The sequence below is a fragment of the Hippoglossus stenolepis genome, chromosome 9 (assembly GCF_022539355.2).
Source record: "Hippoglossus stenolepis isolate QCI-W04-F060 chromosome 9, HSTE1.2, whole genome shotgun sequence".
Classification (NCBI taxonomy): Eukaryota; Metazoa; Chordata; class Actinopteri; order Pleuronectiformes; family Pleuronectidae; genus Hippoglossus; species Hippoglossus stenolepis.
The window spans coordinates 19,805,674-19,825,806 of record NC_061491.1 but is presented as its reverse complement, the minus strand read 5'-3'; the positions used below and the strand labels follow the sequence as shown (position 1 = coordinate 19,825,806).

General features: G+C 39.4%; 1 long non-coding RNA gene across 1 annotated transcript in view; it reads right to left on the bottom strand.

Annotated features, from left to right (window-relative positions):
• LOC118114551 overlaps positions 1-20,133 on the bottom strand; it is a 47,580-nt gene that overhangs the window by 308 nt on the left and 27,139 nt on the right. The gene's annotated exons all lie outside the window — the stretch shown is intronic.

Sequence of the window (20,133 nt, the reverse complement as noted above, 5' to 3'; positions counted from 1 at the left end):
TTTCCTGCTTTGCCTACTCTATCGACACACCCCTGCATACAGGTCACATTAACAGATGTTGAAAGACACTTGGATACACACAAAATAAAAAAAATATGTAAATGTTAAATTTGGTTACATCACGGTCATTTGTTCAATGTATGTTAATGTATGACTAAAGGAAATCAATGTCAAACACCCTTTCGCCCTTACACTACGTTCAATAATGTCTTTAGGGCTTTGATTTATGGGAGTTTACCCTTTAACAAAAGATCCTGTAAAGTGGAAAAAAATGTTAATCTATTCTAGTCTGTACTTATAACGTGTTTGCTTCAATGCCATTGGCCAGAGCAATGTTAAGTGTGTCTATCTGTGTGTCTATGTATGAATCTTTTGGAAGAGGGCAATGGAGAATCACACCAAGTTGACAAAACGAGTGGATGAGCAGGAAGCGACGAATGAGAGGAAAGTGGGGATGGGAGAATGGTTTAAAAGACAACAGGAAGAGGAAAGAGGCAAAGACGAGGAGAAAGTATGAGAGAAATAGATATGACTGAACACTCAGCACAACACATGTTTCTGCTTCGCTCCCTCCTACTTCAGGGTCTTTTTGATGTGTCAGAGGCTTTTGAAGGATCTCGCAGCCCACGGCCCGTCAGATGCCGCAGGCTCGCTCTCGCTCTCTTTCTATATCTCCCCCCCGCCCATGCCTAAAAGACAGGCAGGACGGTAAGAGCACCGGAAAACTCCTTCTGACGTGGAGAAATTAGACTTTAGATATGGTCAGGTTAGTTTTCCTCATTTAGAAAAGCGTCACTTCTGTTTTACATCATTGATTGATGAGAGATTGCCTCTTTTGCTCTTGCGCACACAAAACTCATCACTGTGATGGAGGGCAGGCGTCACGTGTTCAAGGGTAACAGCAAACAGTGGGAAACAGTTGAGGGTAAACAGTGTCTAAAGCTCTCTGACACTTGTCGTTTTCACAAACAATTCAAACCCATGAGGGAGATGAAGAGTCGTGCTCCGGTGCCCTTTGCTTTTTGTATTACAGCCAGTGATGAACACTTCCCCTCAGTTTTTGAAATCTGAAATAACTCCCCTGCATCTCCTTCAACAAGACACAAACACTCGCTGCTGCTCCGCCTATTCTCCACTCTCTCTAATTCTTTTTTCCCCCCAGAGGACCCGCTTAGCGCTTCCCAGTAAGAGCCATTCAGCTAAAACTTTGATGGGATAAAGTACGTGGATAGACACTGAGTGGATGAAGCAGAGTACCAAACACCAACTGTGTGACAAAACACTGACTGCGTGACACAAACACTGACTGCGTGACACAGTATCAAAACAAAGGCCACTCCAAACAAAACAAGCCCCTCTCAGTTTGCCTGCAGGCAGTGACTAGTTTGCATTTGCTCGTCCGTGTATGTGTATGTGTGTGTGTGTGTGTGTGTGTGTGTGTGTGTGTCTGTGTGCAAAAGGGGCAGAGACAAGTGGAGAGAGCACAGGCTGCATGCAGACAACCTGGAAAGCCTATTTGAGTTCAGGTCCTTAAAAGACGTGTCCATTCTTGTGTTGGACTAGTATTCAGTATCTAATATATAATTATTACAATCAAATAGTATATTTACTAATCAGTGAGGTGAAAGCTCAACCTTAGTCTTAACTTTCTTGTCTTCCAGAGGGAATTTCAATGGCATTTAAAGAGCAGGGGCAGAGCTAGGGGGTGGCTTCTGGGGCTGCAGCCCCAAATCTATTATTACAGTAAAAAAAAATAATAATAATGGTGTAACCCAGGATTTTTCTGTAGTTTACCCAGTTACAGATGTTCCTTAAACACGTCACCTGCAAACTATGCACAGGTGCTGCTCAGCGGTTACTGCAGAGCGCGTGGATAAGACGTACACAGACAAATTAAGTGTGGAGAAGAACAAAAATAACTAACAATTTGTGCAAGTGTTGAAGCTTGGTGCAATAAATTGAGACTGTGTTCTTCTGAATGTGTCAAAGATTATTCAGGTGAGTTAGTTGCTCAACTTAGCTGATTAGCATGAATCATGCATTTTAGGAATTCATAGAGCAAAACAAGTCAGGATGTTGTGATGTGTTACCGTTAGTGATGTTAGTTAATGAGCTGTTTAGCTGCTCACTGCCGTCAGTGTGATCGCAGCCTAGAAGCCAAACTAGCTGAGCGCTACATTCCTACTGCTGCCATCACTCAAGTAAGCACACAAGGTGATTTCTGTAAACTTCAACTGAACTTCAAGTTCCAAGGAATTCCAACTGAGCTACCTGATACCTAGTTTTAAGTCAGTACGTTATCCAGCATCAACCCCAGCCCTTACACTAATAGATTATGAATATTTACAGCACACACTATGAATGCAATTTGGCGTCTGAGAGATCTGAAAATGCAATCTAGGTTTACACATCCAATATTCACTTCATCATTCCACAGATTATCATGGTCTTAGTCAAGCATAACAAAATGGACTTCGAGAGAGCGAGCGCGCGCGCGCGTGCGTGCGTGCGTGTGTGTTCCTCCTAGTGGCGAACTGTGTCAATGATTCACACTCAAGATGTCAACACTGCTTTTAATTTGGCCCTTAATGCCTCTGGCACCCTTTTGATGGCATTGGGAGGAAGAGACAGAGAGACAGGGAGAGATGGAGAGAGACAGAGACAGAGAGAGAGAACATCACTTGGCTTATTGCATCATTTCCAGTGCCTGTCAGTGAGCAAAATCCGGTGCCAAGAGTCAGATCTATTGCCTTAAAATTAACTCTTAAAATAAAAGCCCCCACTGTCTTAGTTTCATCTTCTGCCAGCTCTTGCGGTGCATTTTCACAGCCTCTCTCCATGTGTCCCGCAAAATATGTTCACAGTCTTAGAATAAACAACATGTCAGCTTTTTGCTTGAGGGACGATCTTTAATTTGAATATATTGTTTTTAATTTTATATTTCCTCCAAGCGTCTGTCACTGAAAACCCACCAGTCATTTTGCTTGCTTTCTGCTTCCTGCCATTTAAAGTGTGGCGCCCTCAGTAACGAGGGGTTTATTGCTGCTTCTTTAATGATCTTTAATGACAGTGTCATCTAAATGCATGCCTTTTTGTGTCCTCAGAGACAGCATCTTTGCTTTGAGCCATGTTGTCTTAACTGCCAATAGGAGACCGACACTGGCAGAGGATGCGCATATTACTTGAGCTCTTAGAAACACACCCAATCTTGTCTTCCAACAGAAACCAATACAGTTATTCCCCCAAGCCGATAGTTCTGCTGCCACCTAATTGGGTCTTGTTTGTACGAACCTTAACCGGTTATTGCCACTACTAAACTGATGGCAGAGCATTTTACAGAGCTACATAGCCAACACTACTATCACTTACAACTGCAAGAAACATAAAACTTTAATGCTTTACGTAGTGACGGGGATGAAGATTAGTTTGCTTTGCGTGTCTGCTTGTGTGTACTTTGTGTCTTTTAATGTGCAACTTCAACCTGAATCTGAAAAAGAACCTCCAGGCTAAATCTGACTAATTTTACATTAGATCATATTAAATAATTAATGTACGCTGTCGCTGATTAAGAAGAAAGAAATTAATGAATAGAAATGAAGAAAATGAAGTAGTCTGGTTGAAGGAGGGGGAAAGGCTGATTAGAATATAATATTAAGAATATTTGATAATTTACATGTCTTTGCCGTCACTTCTTTGTAGTCAAAGATGTGAAATAAAAAGGCAAACGAAGAAATATAAAAAAAAGAACTCCAGTCTATTAAAATAGATATCAGATGAAAGGGCTGTACACGACAAATAAATAAATAATTTAAAAAATTGCTAAATACTGGGCAGCAAATATTTCATATCTAAACTATTCACACTGGCAGCAATACTAATTTGTGATAGTTCCAATACTCAACTAGAGCCAAGGTCAAACAATCCTAAACATGATTATCTAGTTTTATAGTAGAAATATAAAAGAAAAAAAGGAAGTGTTCTGATAACCGTAATTATTAATTGTCATAGAACATTGCTGGATCGGCCCTGTAATCCACATCAAGTTTTATATGGTTCTTTGCAGGCCCAGGCCCCATCCCTGCACCGAGTTTGGTGTAAACCTGTAAACAAATATTCTGGTGTAGATATAGTAAAAGGTTCAAATAGATCAGCACCAACTCATTCTTCAGAAAGAATGATAGTTTTAGATCTTATCTTCCTCACTTGATAAGAGTATATATATATATATATATATAATATATATATATATATATATATATATATATATCGTGAGAACTTGCGAGTACTCTCTATTTACATCAATTGTATTGGATTTACGTGCAACGCTGTTTACCCCTGAAACTGTTTTGTGGACTCAAACACTTCATCGGCATAGTGGTGAGTAGATAATGAGCTTCACAGATTTGTCAGACCCACATTCATGTGCATGGGCATCATGTAAAATGTAAAATATGCTTCTACTCCTCCTTTTTAAATATATGTAAATTTCTCACTGGTTTATTGTTACGATTGTTTTGGGGTGTGAGGTTTAAAGACTTGTGTGGGTAAGGTGGTTGGTTGAGTAATGTTTGGCGACCATAACATTTACCACTGTTGGTCTAATACAGTGGCTCCACTGACATAATGCCTTATGATGAATAGGCCCATAATTTAAAGCAGGATGACGGCTGAAAGGTTTGATGCTATATTAGTGTTGTTGGCCTTGAGCTACAGTGGCAAAAATTCAGACCTGTGCACTACTCTGCTCAGAAAACATATTTGTTACCAAAAGGCGAAGTCCTCCGTATGAAGCATGTGTAAGAACAATCAGAGTCCGGGCTCACGGCTAAGCCGACGGCCTTGGGGCTTCAGCTGGGGCCGCTGCCGCTGTGTGCAATCAATTTGCTTCCAGGCATGGAATACATCAGAATGATTCTATTTACAGAAGCTAATTTTCCTCATGTGCAAACTGTAAATCTTGGTCATCTGATTGTGTCTGGACATGAGCAGACACCTTCAGGGTATTTTTATGCCTAGATGGGATTGTCGGACCTCAGTAAACAAACTACTGTACGTGTGTGTACTGTTGTGTGGAATGCACTGATTTGTTGTTCGTGTAGATGCGTGCATGGCGTATTTGTATGTATGTGTGTGCAAGTTGTGCACAGTTGACTAATGTCAGTGGACAGCAACAGCAGTCCCCATGGCAAAGCCTATCCATTAGTCTCTGTCACAGCCCAGCTGCAGCTCCACATATCTTAAGGATAAGAGCTCGCTGACACTTCATCATTCCCAAACTGAGCCTCTAAAAGGAGGCCAATTATATACATGCAGTGCTAACAGCAGCCAGGGGGCTTATCTCATGATCCTCTGACCACGCCATTTAACGGAGGGAAATAGCATACGAGAGTGAAAGCACAGAGCTCCGTGGGTAGTCGAGCACGGTGTAAACAGGAACACGTGTGCTTGCCCACTCGCACAATGTTATTTTAGGACATATGGAGGATCCATATAGGAGAAGCAATAAACACTCACAGCAGTAGTCTGTGCTATTTATAAAGATACCTGTTGTGATGTGATCCTTAGGGGTTAACAGGTCAGATATGTAATCCCTGCAGCGTGTTCTGGGTCCGCCCTGAGGTCTGTTCCCTGTTGGAAGTAATCCCTAAAAATATCCTCAGGGAGGCGTATTGGAGACCTTCTGATCAATATCTGCATTTCAGGATTATTGACAAATTCCTCCTCTAAACCGTCAGTCCCAGTCCATCGTGAGCCGGTGTCAATTAAAACGATTTAAAAGGAAAATGTTTCTCTTTGAATTTGTTCCTGTCTTGGTTTCCTGTAATGAAAGATTCAAAATAGATTTCAGTATCAACAAAGTGGCAGAGATGTGTGTCGTGGTGTGCAGACGCTTCAATCATCGTCACAACTCTCTGTCCCCTTTTCCTCTTCAATTTTCACCTTTTAGCTCCTCTTTCACTATTCCCCGAGCAACTCTCCCCTCGTCTCTCCACTGTCTGGTCTCATAGACTTTCCACTTAACATCAGCAGAGAAAACAGGTCAGAGAGGAGCAGCACCCACTTGCTGGCTGGCTGGCAGAAATCCATGACCTTTTGCTCGCGATGCATCGGAGTCTGTCAGTTAACCTCTCGTCTTGAATGTTGAGAGACCCTTTAAATGTTGCTGAGAGGGATAGAAATAGAGATAGACAGTGGGAGGGGAGAAGTCTTGAAGAGAGGCTTAGCAATTGGCACAGACTTATCCAATTGCTCCACATCATTGAAGTAATTTGATTATTTTCATACCAGTATCAAGTACTACTAGAGCATTTAACAGAGTAATAAAATAAGCAATTTTAACTCTACTCAAAATGCCACTTTCCTAACTATGGGCTAAAACTGTGGGCAAAACAAAAACACCAACAAAACAAAAACAGGTAATGTTCCAAGTTTTTTCATTTAATGCAATTTAATTTTGAAATAAAATGTAATGCTGTAAAAAGTAACCATTTCTCATCAAAGCAGAGGTCACCGTGGTCATTTGCTCAAATATCAATAGGCACGAGAAAAACAATTGTGCAGCCTAAACATCTAAATTATTATTGTGACTGTATTTCACTGCATCAGTTTACTTTTTCTGTATCAAACTCTGTGTGTGTTTTTACGCAGGATATCATACATTCGACTTTAACCTCACTTTAACATATACAGTAATAATCATTAGCAGAGTGAACCCCTCTAATAGGAAGCAGTGAAGGTGGGATTAGCCTTTATTCGTGGGTATTTGAGAGAAGAAAACAAACACGTGTCACAGCAGCACACAGCATCCCCATATATATGATCCTAATAAAAAGCACTGAACAGTTAAACTACAGTGTCGGAAATTCAATGGATTGCATCATTTTGATGGGGAACTAAAATAAAGGAAAGTGGTGATGAAATTATCTGCAATAAAGTTGGAGTAATGCTCACCAGGGAAATCATCTGTATTATTAGCATTAGGCTTGTGATATGAGGTGGCTTGTGCTGTGGACTGAGCATTGTTGTAGCATCAGGTTTAATGTTTCAGATTTTCTGACTTTTTGAATTTAAAAAGGTAAGAATTGAAAGAGGTAGTGCAAACTTAAATGTGGGGTTTGAGCAGTCAAACAAATAATATGGCTTTACTGTGATTAAACACATTAATGGTGGTTTAAATCACATCTATAACGAAAGGTATTTAAAAAGAAATCTATATTTAGAGGTTTAACACGGCTTATAACGCCACCTAGTGTTTTAAACCATCTTGGAGCCTTGCAGGGCCAATGCTTAAGTAGAGTCAACCCGAAATCAATTTTTAAATCTTTGCTGAAACTAAACCTCTAAACCACAACATTGTTTAGCGCACACACACACACACACACACACCTCCCCCGCTGGCAGAGACATGAGCCTTGGCCAGTGGTCCGACTGCAAGAGCCAGCAGTTCAAACGCTCGGGCCACTGTGTGGTCTTAGCATTCAGGCTGGTGACAAGAAGCTGGCACACATTTCTGTTGCAACGCTGCTTCTGTTGTCGTCGCTCATGACAGACAACCTAAGCAAGCAAAATAGTTGTTTGTGTATGTTTACAATGTCTGTCGTCTGTCTGTGTAACAGGTATGTCTTACCCCGACTCCCAACTCTGCGTTCTAAAAGCTTTTTAAAGAATTTACTCGGAGAGGCACTTCAGCCAAAACTCAGGGTTGAAATTGCACTAAAACAACTAAGTTTGGTTCCTAAAACTTGGGGGGGGGGGTTGATGAAACTCTAAGAAAATGTATCCAAATAACCATAAAATACTGTGATTCATACTACAATTGTTACTGTTTCTCCTAGAGTGCAGAGAAATTGTTAAATGATCAAATATGGATATTAAGCATTGAGTAATCCCCGTAGGGTAAAAAGGAAGATATATATATATATATATATATATATATATATATATATATATATATATATATATATATATATATATATATATATATATATATATATATATATATATATATAAAAAAAAGGGAATGGATATTGTATATACAGTACCTCAATAATGTATGCCTGCCTCAGGTCCTATTAATTATGTAGACTCAGGAGAAATACACTGCGTAAGTTTGCAGACAGTGCAAATTTTGTAAGCCACCGATCACCGTCTTAAACTGACCCAAAATAGTTTTCCCATCCTCTCCCTCAGAGAAGACTCGCGGGGGGTGTTTTGCAGACACAGCAGTTTGTATGTGTGCATGCATAAGGGAACTATTCCCAACCATCAGCCCGGTGTGGCACTGGGTTACATAAGGGAAAAAGCTCGGCTACTGAACACTGTTACATGTGCTGCTATATTTTTCATGCAAAAAGGCCTCGGGGAGAAAAAAAACAGCAGCGAATAAGAAGCAGAAGACAAACACAACTGAAGCTGTCATTACCAAGAGGAGGGTGTGACAGAAGCATGGCGAAAATGGTCACAACCACATTTAATGAGAAATGGCAAAAGCGTCACAGCCGGTTAACATTTGAAGCAGAAAGCAACAAAACGCTTTTGGCAAGACTACTAAATTTGAACTGTGGAGAAGTTTTAGTATCACAGGGCCACCATACAAACACAAACAACCACTCGCACTCGCATTCACACCTATACAGACAATTTCAGAGTTTCCAATTAACTGGAGAATTCCCACACAGACACAGGGAGAACATGCAAACCCCACACAGACAGACCCTTGTGGAACCAAAATTTGAACTGCGGACTTCATGTGTCAACAGTGCTTGAGTAGATACAAGGTAATGTTAAATTGTCACCTCACTGATTCCTCTGTGCTTTAAGCTGTTAGTTTGACATGTGTTCGTAAAATGAATCACACAATCACTTAATGAGACTGTGCTTTGGCTAATGAGCTTCTATGAGTCCAAGGCTGAATAGTTTCCGTTTACCTTATTCTCTATAAATCATTGAATTATACAGTCTTTTATAGGGAAGTAGCCTTTTCTTTAACCATACTGCACATTCTTGAAATAACCTCAAGGCTTATCTAAAATACTGTCCAATATCTGACCATGTTAAAGCTTAAACAAATGGACCGTTGGGAATGAAAGTACAGTCAGTGTCTCTGTGCGGCTGTATTAAGGCACAGATGTGTTTTGAGCTTTTAATAAACTCCTTTATTGTTTTTGTTACTTTTAACAATATGTCATGCTTTACACGTGTCCTTTCGATGACCCAACAGTGGTCGACGGTGGAGATTAACAGTGATTCCATTTAGTGCGGCACGATGTATACGACGTGAACTCTTTGGGTTAAAAGGCAGCAGGGATGAGGAGGGTCAGTCAGAGTTCCATGGCTAAACTCTTCATCCTGCGACATAAGCTGACAGGGCCACTTGACAAAAAAATGCTCTTCAGCTGTGCGCACACTTTACACAATGTGATATGAAAAGAATGATAACACAAGAAGATTCTTGTGGGGGGTATATACCATATATGCACCATCTTTCTTTGCTTCATCATTTATTCATATGACAAAAAAAATGGTTAATATGACTAAAGGTGTGATTTACAGCTTAGATCACATCTACAGAAGCCTGCATCAGATGGATGAATGTATTCTACTCAAAGTCACTTACAATACATATGACATGTCAGTAAATCTGAGCAGTTACACCTACAGTTTGAGGTCATGTGAATATTCATTCCTGACACAATGTAATAAAATACTTCATGCAGAGGTCTCCTTGATTTAGGACACCAGAGGGGAAACTACAGAAAAGCAGAAAAGCATAACATGGTTAAAATATGCTGTTTGACAAAATATGAATAATGTAGACAAGCTTCCTGACTAATAATCTGTCGTGAATAAAATTATGCATACCACACATCTACTTTGATTGGTATCTTTTGATGTAAAGCTTCAGTCGTCTGCCTTCACATATTGTTCTGCTTCAAAAGGATTAAGATCTGACATTTCTCATGTCATCCCGGTGCTGGATTGATGGTATGTTCAAGAAAATTATGAATAAGTCAGCTGGGATGAGAAGCAGTGATAAATTAAGGAAGAACGGATTGAAGCAGTAGACTGTGAAATATTAAATTGGCATATCGGATTTTTTAACTTCCCAAATAACAGCGTATCAATAAAGTTGAGAATAAAAATCCTAGTGGAATCTACTGCTATAATCCATGAGGATGAGACCAGGATATCAGAGATGTGATCGGCACAGTGACAGGAGCGTTTCACCATGTGAGAATCTATGGAGCGAGTGAAACTTGAATTGGAAAGTAAAGCTTGTCCTACTAAAATGCTTAAAGGCTTTATTACTGTAAATTATGCAGGGGCACATACACATTCTTGGAAACAGGGCGCACATGTGCACACATACAGTAACTGATTTATTCTGGATCCCTGGATTTCTCTCCTCATCATTCCTGCATTTTTGTCATCTAGCTCTCTTACCCTCCTATCAAAATCTTTCACATACTCTCTTGTATTCTCTATAACGACATGGTTTTCCAATTAATCATTAATTCTGTCCTATTTTTCTCTGCTCTCTCCATCTCTTCTGGAATCAACTTATAATCACAAACAAATCACGAATAATATTTAAAAGAACGAGTGTGCAAACAGTATGACACGGTAGTGTTCATTTAATCAATTAATGGTATTGTTTGGCAGCACTATGGGTAATGGCCATAGACAACTTAATGGATTTCAAAGGCAGGATGGTGTCAGCGCAGTAAAGGATATCTAATCCGAACAGGGAGACAAAAAGAAAATGCCAAACTCAAAAGACTAAGAAACAGAGCTGAAACGGAGCTGAACGAAAGCATTAGGGTCAAATTGGGGTTGACGAAAAGATGAACTGACAAACAGGACAGGGAGCATAGAGAGTAAATACACAAGGGAGGCGGGGGGGGTAATTGGACACAGGTAAAACACATCCGGGCGGCGCGGACAATCACAAAAGTGGGAAAATAGACAAACACAGGACGTGAAAAACAACCTAGAGACACACAAGGTAGATAACTTCAAAAGTAGCGTGGGAAATGCTAAGTACACTTTTTGAATATGATAACTTTATTTGTATAGCACTTATCTAAACAGACAAACTCCAGAAGATGTCCGGACAATTGGGTCTGGACAGTCTCCGGAGTTCAGTGCGTCTGAAAGCGTGTAAATAGAAACAGAATTAGGTTAGACTGAAAATATTCAGTAAAATGTTTGTACACATGAAAACCATCATATGAGATGTCAAGCAACTTCCAGGTGCTGCCAAGATTGATTTGACCTGGGCCACATGACCTCCTCTCCTCTAGTCTAAAAATACACAAGTCTCCTGGAGCACGAAGATCCAGGAACAAAAGGGTACGGTCTGAAATATGAAAGCCACTATATGGTTACTGCTAATCCTCTTTACTATTTTTTCAGTTATTATAATCCTCATTTCCTTCTTTACTTGCCTCCTCATCTTGAGAAATTCTTCCCCTCTCCCATTAAGATGCAGAGCAGGGAAGCGAATGCTGCTGCAGACCCCAGAGATATCGGAGGATCCACTGAAATAAGTGCTGCTGGTAATTGTTCAGCATGCACAAAAAGAAACATGATGTGCTAGATGTGCACACAGGGAGCAATTTCACACGATACGGCTTCCAATTTGTTTACCCAAAATATGTAATCCACCCGCTTCTTCAGAGAGTGGAGTTCTTTCTCTTTTGTCCTTCAACAAATAAAGAACATAATCATCCAACTCTTCCTTGAATGTGTGCCTGCTGTGAGCGGCAATTCATTTTGTCTTTCAAGTAACCATAGGCTTCACAACACAGGTGTAATATTTGAGTGTTCAGGTTTATTGTGTAACAGAAGAGAATCACAAAATACATGACACATAACTCACTCTCAAAATCCTGTAAAATCACTGCTCAGGGCTCAGTTCTTTCACTTGAAGCCATGTCCTTCCTATATCAATCAGGTACATTAATATGCCTGACCCTCATCACCTTGTAGAGGTACAATATAATGGATGAGGCAGCCGAAATCCAACCGTAGCCGGAAGCCATGCATTTTCTGCCATAATTGCATTTGGCAATATCCAACGGCGGTAACTGCAAAATGGGAGACGGCCAATTTCATCGTTACACTGGAGTGTGAAGAGGATTTTAATTCAAAGTGCTGCGATGTAAAGTAGAGTTTAGCTCAGTCATCAAGTCGAATGCAGGAGGAAATGAGGGAGACTGATGGGGCCGAGGCATGAAAGCCTTACAAATGCCTGAGCTGAAACCATTTGCAATATGGGAGTGGGAATTTATTAATAATAATAATAATAATAATAATATGGAAAAAATGGGAGATAAAGTGGGAATGCCCTGATGGCAGAACAGGAGAAAAGTGGTGGATAATGTAAGAAATATCGCATGTTCATTTTAAGAGACATTTGTACCTGTCATCTAAAAAGGTATCATCTTTCTACTTTCTATCCAGCCATCTATATCCTTTGTGGGTATTAATCTTTCTCCTGATTGGTCATAACCAATGCTCCTCACATCAAGATTGAACACAGGAAAGAAAATCTTCCTTTGTCACCGACTCACACTCAAATATATTTCTGATTTATCTCTCATATCTTCCTTTACTCCCTTGTCATCCTCCATTTCTCTTTCTATTCACCCCTCTCTGGCTCCCTCTCTCCTCAGCCCCAGAACGGCAGTACCCCTATATATTCAAAAGCGTGTTCCTCTTCGAGGGGTACAATAAACTGTTGTTTTCCGGGTGGAATAACAAAGATTGTCACCATGGAAACGCTCCCATCACGTGTGCACTGAGTGGCCCTTTTCCCAGTTCTAAAAAGGAGCAATTATCTGGCGACATCAAAGACAGACAACGACATAAAAAAAGCAAAGCGAGGGAATTGTGCCCAAGCCATTTATCAGAAAGGTGGACACCGGGTCTAGTTCAGCTTATTCAGTCTAGTCGGAGTGGCGGCTTCAAGCAACAAGAGCTCACCTTGAGGCGTCTGATGGATTCACATTAACAGTCAGTCTGCTTGAAGTGTTTTTATGCAATGCAATAGGAAAGACCCACTGCTACTGTGTGGATTCTACAAATGTAGGTCAGGAGGATATTACTGCAATACAAGCAACTACACCATCACAATAAGTGGTTACAGGGAAAACCTCTTCTGTTTAGAAAAACTCGCAAAAGCAGACAAATCTTAATATAAACTCTTCCAACACAAAGGACCTTTTATTCAGTTTTTGTTGAGATACGTGTTTTTTTTTCTTAAAGCTGCACTAATCAAATTTCTATATTGACAATGTAGAATAAAAACCCACAGGCTTTTATACATTCCAGAGTAAATGCTAACATCGTCTTTATTTTTTAAAGAAACTATTTATTGTATCTCTGTGTGTTAATAGGCACTATATGGAACACTTTGGTCACAGTTTACAAATGTATCTTTGAATGGTATATTTTAAGTTTTACAAAGTTCCCATTATCCCACTTTGACTATGAAGACACTACAGGAGCAACATTGCAATCAGTTTTCAATGTAGTCATATACCCTGATCTGAGCTTCTATACATTCAACTGACAACCCTCTTCTTCATGATGTACAAATTGTCCTTTTTAAATACAGAATGACACATAAATCCTCTGGAAGCCTGCTGGGTCATCACCTTTTTATTTTGCTGTCATCTAAAGCCAGAGCTTGTGGAAGACCAGTGAATTTATTGGCTGGGCCAGCATACAATCTGGATTTTGGCTGTCAGTAATGATATTTCACCCTATTTTATAGCATCAAATAACTCATTTAAAACAACCTTACCTAAAAAATACACTAACATTTATCAGTGTGATAACAACTACGTTAAATGATAGATACTATCTTTGACAACATTTTACTTGACTTTTTAGTTTAGCTCATGCCCCATCTGCTGTGGAGGAGGCTGGCTTTATGAGCTTTCTTGTAGCCAACCACCAGGTGGTGATCAAGACACTTTGGCTTCACCTTTCGAAGCCATCATGTCGCCCATCTTTATATACAGTCTATAACGTGACAAGTTTCCATTACATCATCAGGTACCATTTACAGGACGTGTTTACACAGGATGTCAAAAAACTACACCTTACAATCTTGCAACTTTTATGGTTACTTTCCAAAGAGAATCACCGCTGTATGCTCACATGGGCCTTGCACAGTCTAGCCATACAATAAGATTTGACCTAGGAGTTCAGAGTCCAGCACTATAGCTATACCACATACACACACACAAGGGCCTTTGGGCAAACCAACATTGAATGTCCTTCAATGTTGCCAATTGTAACTTTGGCAATAAGACATTGATTTCATTGTTGTTCCCTCAAGAGCTGGGCTGGCATTTTCCTATAATGGGAGCTGAAAACTCTCAGTAATAATTTATAGTCCGCGGAGATGCAATCTTACTGAGAAGTTGATCTTCGGCAAAGTTCAACATGAAAAATGAATTGCAATCTGGTTCCCTGAGGATTTTCAGTATCTTGCATTGAAAAGTGATTCAGTGTCACTGGAGCACAGAATTATTGATGAGCAAATCAATGAGCAGTTTCAGAACACAGAGTAAAAGAAAAGGGATAAAGTGTGAAGGGGAACTGCATGATGTAATGTGGAAAACAGTTTGTATACACAGAAGCAGGTCAGTGCTCAGGTGGAGATATGATCAGATAACAGCGTGGGATTCAATAACTGAATTAAGATTCCCCCACAGGATCATGAGAGAAGATGAGTCAGGGCTCAACTGATTTAATGGATTTTTCGGGAAGTGAGAAGTGATGAATCAACACTTTTCTCTACGGAAAAACTACAAAGACAAAGAAAGGCAGACATGGTGCACTGTCGTTGAACTGTCAAATGATTTTGGAGGAGGTCAGTTGGAAAGGTGGCAGTGCAACTTGTCCGAAATCAGTGACCATTCAGATCCCATCTTCTACTGCGGTAGGCTTGAGTGCTTACAACAAAATCTGAAATAGTGATGTTCCAATACCATTTTTTCACTTCTCGATACCAATTCTGATACCTGGACTTTGCATATTGCCAATCAGATACCAGCTATCTTTGTTGTATGGCCTACTGCTGGTGTTGTAATTGGCAACCCCTCGGAAATTGCTGACATTTTAGCTAGCTCTGGCTAACGCTACAAGGCTGAAAATCACTTCTTCTTTCCGGACTAAAAACAGTACTTGCCAGTGCCAGTACAGCACACCTGCTGTTTTGGAGCTACAAGAACAAGTGATCACAGGTAGAGGAAAATTGCAGGTTTATAACGGTGAAACTAATATACTTAAAGACGTGGTATCGGATAAGTACATATCTTTCTGGTAACTTGGTGCACCACCAAACAGACTGTAAGAGAGTGTACGTGTGCATTATCCCCATGTGTGTGATATTTGTGTTGAGATATGAATGTAAAGCAATGCTGGGAGCAATGTGTGAAGACATTGTGTACACACTTTCTCATCCCCACATTTTGGAGTCCAGTTGGAAATATGGTGACAGAAGTAAGGTTATTACTGGATATAAAAGAGGAGTCCAGAGATTGTGGTGCTGTGCAGGGTTTGAATCCAAGGATTCTGAGCTTTTTTACCACCTAAAAGGTATTATACCATCCTCTGACAGCCTGTGTAAAAGACAGGCACAGAAATCCAGATTTGTGTCTGTGTTGAAAAAGCTTTCTGCACAGATAAAATCATAACGATGAATATTTTAAAGTAAAACATGTAAAAACAAGTTGAGGTAATAAATACCTAGGTTATGACTGAACTGTGTATGGTCTATGTATAAAATAGAAAATATGATAATTGACATTCACTGTATTGTATTTGCATCCTGTTCAGTGTCTGCAGGTTCTGGCACTTATCTGTTTGACCATTCATCAAAAATGTACTGTGTACTATCACGTTGACAAAATATTTTTAAAATAAGGCATAAAGATCGTTTTTCTGTCTCATTACACATAAGAAAACATCCATCTTGATCTCATTGCTTATAGGATTACAACTCATGAGACAATTAAATCATTGAGAAGTGAAGTCATCAAGGTCATTGTTACATGTGCAAACATGAAATATGAATGTTCAGTTATTCATCTTTATAGTTCAAAAGATTTTCAAAATAAAGCATTACAACAGATGTAAATATTTAAGTAATCCAACCTGTTTAGTTCTGCTCAGAAACCGTTTGTTATTCATATGTGATGGTTTTATTATTTCCTTGGTCATTTAGCTGTTGGCAAACAGATTTGAAAGTGTTCTAAACATGATTCATTCATGGAGGGCTCCTAGAACTCAAGTAAACCAGAGGATGAAGCCCGAGAATACCAAACGTAAAGAAGGCACCTGGAGAACAACTTAGGAGTCAGAGTGTGTACACGGAGGTGAAGTGCATTACACTGAAGGGGTACTATCAGTTCTGCTGGTCTTGAGTTAAGACCAGACAGGCTTGAAATCTGCTCAGAGGTCCAGTGTCTCTTTGAGTTTGAGATCTGAAACCACACACGCACACCACACGCTGTGGTTTCAAAGACTGACAGATCTCCTGCTGTGAACTGTGTAAGAGACGTCTGCAGATGATGGGGCAGATCAGTGCAAGTCAAGAGTTTCGAGCTGGTGGTTTGGGATTTCTCTGCAACTCCAGGCCTGACAGAGTGAATGCATTTTCAGTTGGACAATTGTATCTAATCTGACAGATAATTTGCTTCTCGGTATCTTTCGTAGCTTTTCTTATGCTTCTCTCTTGTCTCCACCATTATCATCATCCCCACCACCTTTTAACCAGAAGCAGGATTTGTGGTTAGTGAGGCAACTATAGGTTTGATTCTAGGTTTTCAAGGTTCTAATAATCATAAACTTTATTTATGTAGCACTTTTCTTAATGTTACAATGTGCTTAACAAGAAAAAACAACCCCACCCCCTCCCTACACACACACAAAATCAAAAACTCGACAAGGCTATTGATTAAAATGACATTGGCCACATAAGAGAAAACGCTGTAAACATAATAAAACTGTATAAATCATTGCAAATCAAACATTTCAAAAAGCTTTCAAAAAGAGAAGGGTTTTAACCCAAGATTTACAAGGTAAAGACTGTGGTTCACTTTTTACTAGCGTAAATCGCTATGGTAACTCATGCTACACACCCACCATTCTCTGAAGCAGGTTAACTTCAGATGATCAGATCAAAACCTGTCAACAGCCCAACTACTGACCAATCAGATCACTGGCGGACCAGACTTCACATTCCTACAGGATCCTCACAGGGACAAAAGTGTTTACAATTAAGTGACAAATTATATTGATCGTTTTCAAATCACTTTTACTTTGCATGTTTTTGGACAATTAAAATCATTGAGAAGGTAAGTAGTCAGGGTCATTGTTAAATCTGCAAACATGAAATATATATAATTATGTTCAGTTACATGCTTCTGGCCTTTTTAAAAGCACAGTATGTAACTTCGTTAAGGGTCTCTGAATCAAAACAAAAGTAAAAAGACCTAGTTGAATAAGTCATGAGACAGTCTGAGATCGTGGGAGTATGGTTCCCTTGTGCGTTTGCATTTTACTGAGAGAGCTTTGTCGCACAGCTATTGGTAATGAATAATCACAGTCCATTACCAGTTACCAATACAAACAGTGAAAGAAACAAAACAGCCAACTGGCTAGCACTGTGTTTTTCCTTTCTCACACGTTGTTTGTCCCGGAATTTACAGAAGCCACTAGCAAAGCACATGACACAATTAAAAGGCGACTAAAAGGAAACGTCCCATTACCTTGAATAAAAATGGGTATTTCTCTGGTTTGAACATTGTTGGAAACATTTTGGATAATGTAAATATACGAGTCAACGAAATACATGGTCTGCTTTGAAGATGAAGAAAAAGATGCTCCATCGACCCCATTTTGCTCCCACTTAGAAGCCATGTCTCATAAATGATTAATGCATACGATTCCGCAACTCGCCCAACATGGGCAACAAAAATACACGGAAAAAGTAGATTATAATTATATACCATGAAGAGCTGGCTGCAGTGATTGTGCTGCAGTGGACCGATGTGCTTTGCACTAATCCTTTCTCTCTTTGAAGTTTAATCCACGGTTTCCTCATCTACATGTAATACACACTTTTGTATTATACAAGTACTTGTGCACACTTGTGACTAACCATCTGCCCACTGTGCTGCTACTTCCTCCAGACCCCTGCTGTGTATTAGCCTCCTTGTTGACTAAAACCTCATCCTGCCACCTTCATGTTTGTATATGTTCCTGCAAACATAAATGTGTGATAAATGTGATGTCCTAAGCATGAGCACATGATGTTTTCTGATTACTACAGTCTGCCATTTACATGTTGGGCTTATTTTCTGGTCTCGCTTAGTATGATGTTAGATTTTTACTCTACTTCTCAGGGTTAACGTAAAGACTATATGCAGAAAAAGATGTAAAAGAGAATCCTTCAGCAGTGAGCCCTGCATCCTCAGATACAGTCTAGTGAAGAGAACGTTTCAGGAGGCACACACATAAATCTGCACTCTTTATATTCTCAGAGGAGTGCACCTGCAGATCATTGTGTATTTGGAAACAGGTTCATAAATAACTGTGAGGGGAAATGATCCATGTCGAAGGCTTACGTAAACCTCAACCTGCCTTTGATAAGAAACTGTACTGCATAAAGCAGTAAGCTCTGACCTTAGGGATTTTGAATTTGGTGTTCTCCACTTTTTAAGTGCATACAGTTGTTCTCCAGATAGAGTCTCTCCACTTTTATACACCCTAATGCATTCATAATTCATATACTTAAGATGAGATAAAGATAGAGGGTAAATAAAAAGGAACATTTGCTTGATTTTCTCCATATTTCACACTTTTCTCCATCACAAGTATTATTCAGTGCCTCCTTGAGTGACTCATTTCACATGCATGCCTAAGTTTTCATGAGGACTTCAATTTGAAAGTGCAATCAGCTGTAATTGGAACGTTATAATAACAGGGGGTAACGTTAAGGAAATAAATTGGTGGAAAAATATCAGCATTCTTTTTCCAGGGTTTCTGCAGGTTTCTACAAGTTAAATGTAAGACTTTAAGACCGTATAAATGAAGTTAAATAGCTATGTCAAGTATGACAGATATGAAGGAATATCAAAGTCACAAAATTACTTATACTTGCCTATAATTGAAGATAAGGTGAAGTAGCCTATAGGAGAGAAAAGGGAATGTTACCTGACAAACTACAGGCAGAGACAGTATAGGTATCCATAGTCTTTCCCACGGCCAAGCGTACTGCAATAAATTCTGACCAAGGTGTTTTTCTTGTCGGTTACAATTCTATGTTTGTCTTGTTTGTAGTTTACGACACACAGACACATTGCAAATGATATGCTGTCAAAATATTTCTCTTTAAAAAATAAAACGAATTTTAAAGTGTGACAGAAGTGGCATTAACATTAATAAAAACCTACCTAAACATATTTAAACATTACCTAGTTTGATTACATTGTGAAGAAGCGCGGGATCATGGGACTTGTTGTCATCACCTTACAAGTGAAGGATTGTGGATTTCTATAAGTACACAAGTCAACAAAATATATAACATAGGTCTAGCTGTTTTTCGACATTTTAATAAAGAATTGTTATGTATTAAATCTTTAAAATATAATATTTCACATTTAATATAAATAAAATATAAAAAATAGTTTTTTAGGCCTAAAATTGAGATGATTAAATTTGAGACTAAACCTTATTGGGTATGGAAAAGAATGAACGCACACATTATGATGAAGACCCATTCAGATATATTTAGGTCTGACAGATCCACATACAAACATGAAGCACATTCACATAGTGTACAGTGTAGATTCACCCACATTACATATAAACTGACATGTACAGAACATATTAAGTAATCTGTAGCCCGACAATCTCACAAAACACACTAACTCTTTGATATCTTCTGCCAGAGAGGAATTAATTCATTACTCCATCCCCCTTGTTTCCCACTCTAATCACTCTGCCTATTCCTCTGCCTCCACATCCCCCATGAGAATGCTTCTTTAATGGCTCTTTCATCTTATCCATGAGTCAGTCATTTTCCTCTCATTGGTAATCTTGGATTACCTT